Source organism: Euleptes europaea, chromosome 7 (assembly GCF_029931775.1).
Source record: "Euleptes europaea isolate rEulEur1 chromosome 7, rEulEur1.hap1, whole genome shotgun sequence".
NCBI classification, from domain to species: domain Eukaryota; kingdom Metazoa; phylum Chordata; class Lepidosauria; order Squamata; family Sphaerodactylidae; genus Euleptes; species Euleptes europaea.
The window spans coordinates 58,053,874-58,056,968 of record NC_079318.1 but is presented as its reverse complement, the minus strand read 5'-3'; positions in this window follow the sequence as shown (position 1 = coordinate 58,056,968).

The window sequence follows — 3,095 nt, the reverse complement described above, 5'->3', positions numbered from 1 at the left end:
GTTGTTTTATCTATCTATCTATCTATCTGTCTGTCTGTCTGTCTGTCTGTCTGTCTGTCTGTCTGTCTGTCTGTCTGTCTAATAATAGCCAAGTCAGCCAAATCTTTGGATACTTTAATCCAGTGATTGGAGCCGTGGACAGCCTAAATTGCCCCAGGTTTGCAGAAAAATGTGAAATCTAAAACAAAAAATATATTGGAGGGTGTTAAAGGCCCAAAATGATAAAGGGCGCACTTGTAGCTTTAAGCAATGGTTTCCCTCAGTTGCCATTGCTAGGCAACCATGGTATTCCAGGCTGGGTTTCAGAGAGTAAAAAGGCGGGGGGGGGGAGCCAAGCCCGCACAAAGTGAGGCAAAACAAAGTGCAGCTCCAAGCAAGGCCAGGCAGGGGGCAGAGCCTGACCAAGTCCCATATGGGGTGAAGCAAGGCAGAGGCCAGTGCCTGTACAAGGTGAGGCAGGCAGTAGTGCCTGTCCTAGTCCTGCATGAGTTGGGTCAGACAGCAGCGCCTGACTGAGTCCCCACACAAGGCAAGGCATACAATAGCACCCTGCACAGCCAAGCCCCACACAAGGTAAGGTAGATGGTAGTGCCCAACCTGGCCAATCCCTACACAAAGGCCATAGTTTTCTAGGGTAGATGGTGCTAGGGATAGGAAAGGGCGGGAAACTGAAAATGAGGAGGAGATAAAGGTAGGTCAGTTGGCAGATGGGAAGGAGGGAAGGAGTCAGGAAAGAGGAAGAGGCTATGGAGGCTTTCAAGGAAGGCAAAAGGGAAAAGTCTTTGCGGGTTCCCCCAAATATTTATATTTGATTCAGTTTTTAATTTCTCTAAGCCACCTTGAGAGCCAGGTTTTTTTCCCAAATGAAAAGCACGGTAAAAATGTAATCAACCATGTAGCTGGGCAGTGTAGCAGCTAAAGGTTACACCTTCTCAGTCCATAGAAGTCAATGGGCTTAGAAGGGTGTACATGTGCTTAGGACAGCATTGTATGTGACGCTATTTTGTTTTTTGAATCCAGTGTTTCTTAGCCAAAATCTCAAACTGGTAAAGAGTAAAAGAATACCTTCTCAGCGTCACAGATACTCATGCTCTATCCGCAATATGGTGATAATAGTACTGACCTATCTGCTTGGATTATTGGTATCTGACAAAGGGAGCTCTGACACTCAAAAGCTTATACCCCCCCCCCCCAAATCGTGTTGGTCTCTAAGGTGCTACTGGACTCAAATTTAGCTGTTCTACTAAGAGTGTTGTTAAGATAACAGAGATACTGTATGTGAAATGCTTTAAATGCTAAAAAACCTATAGAAATTGTTGGATTTAATTACAGTTCAGAATCTTCAAAGAGAAGAACATCTAAATCCAGATGGTTTGGAGTTCAGATCTCAGTTGGTAAAAATACTCATGTGTGAGCCCGGTCTCATGCTCACCTCCACCTTTCTCTTGCTCACCTGTGTGTTGCCTCAGTAAATACTTGTTAAGTAACAGTAAATTACTGTTGATTAACAGTTGATTAACAGGCCCATCTTATGTTGTAGCTTGTTTCCCTTAATTTATTTGTATTGCCATTTTTCCAAAATCATACGTGAGCTGCCTTGAAGACCTTTCCATGAAAGTGTGAAGTAGAAATGTTTAAAATAAATACAATAATACATCTACCAGTCTTAAGCCATTTCTGTTTCAACTGTTTCAGCACAGCCTCCAGACACCTGGCCAATGTATCTGGGACAGTACCTTGCCAGCCGTCCATCAACAGATATAGCTGGGTGTCACCTGCATAATGATGACAACCCAGCCTGAAGGTATGGACTGGCTGGGTGAGGGGGTGCATGTAGATGTTAAATAACATTGGGGAGAGGATCACTCCTTGAGGGACTCCACATACCAAAAGGTATCATGGTGACACCCTTTCCCCTAGCACTATGCTCTGTTCCCAATCTTGGAAGAATGAGACCAATCATCAAAGGCTGTCCCACGTACCCTAACATCTTATTATTCCTCCGCCCTCAAACAGCCTGTTACTTAACAAGTCCCATTACCTTCAAGTGAAATGAAAGTATACAGGAAAGAGGAGGTCAGTGCACATTGAGGTGGTCACTGGCTTATCTTCAGAGTTGCCTTCAAGTTGGAAAGAAAGAGCAAAGGGGCTGAAATGCTAAGGGGAAGGGTGGTTTCATAGAGTCTAAGTTGTAAGGAAGCTTACACTGAAATCCTAAGAACACTTTCCTGGGACTAAACCCCTTTATATTAAAACAGGACTCACATCTTAGTTGACCTGCTATAGATTGCTCCCGCAGTCCATCATACTGTGGAACAGGGTTGCCCAATCTTTTCGAGCCTGTGGGCACCTTTGGAATTCTGGCACAGGGTGCTGGGCACAGCCACAAAACGGCTGTCACAGGAGGTGGAGCCAGCCACAAAACGGAAGGGAGTGAGATTACACATAACTCAGGTAGTAGGTCTTCAACATGCCAGGCAGAAGCTCTGTTTAATGGGGTGCCTTTTAAAATTAACAGGGTGCTTAAAAATATTCTCTTGCATGCACACAAAGTAAGTTTACATTTGGAGCTAGTTAAGAGACCCAATATCTGTCTTCATTTTGCAGGCATGTAACAGAGTTATGCAAAAGGAGGAAGAAAAACACTTCTGGCTGTTCCCTTACCATGAGCCCTTGTTTAATTTTTAACCTGTGCTATTATTTGTAACAAAGATGGTGCTGAAGGGGCACTGAGAGCTCATTGCACACATTTACAGTAAGAGAGAGATTCTGGCCAGATTTTGATAGGAACATAAATGATTTCTGAACAAAATTTGATGTAGTGATGTTCTTATTTACGTCCACCTGAATTATACAAATGCATTAAAACTGGGAAGATTTGATTACTTCAATAGGAGTTTCAGTAAGGGGCACTAAGCATTTTAGCATAGCTAACATGTGGCGCCATAGTGTTTACTTAGAATCAAGTCTCAATGTGTTTTTAGAATACCACTCTGCTATTCGCACAAATGAAGTACTTTACTCACAGAAACTGTCTGCATTATACCATAAACATCAAAAACTCAAAAAGCCCCATCTAGCCCTGCCCACTTTCT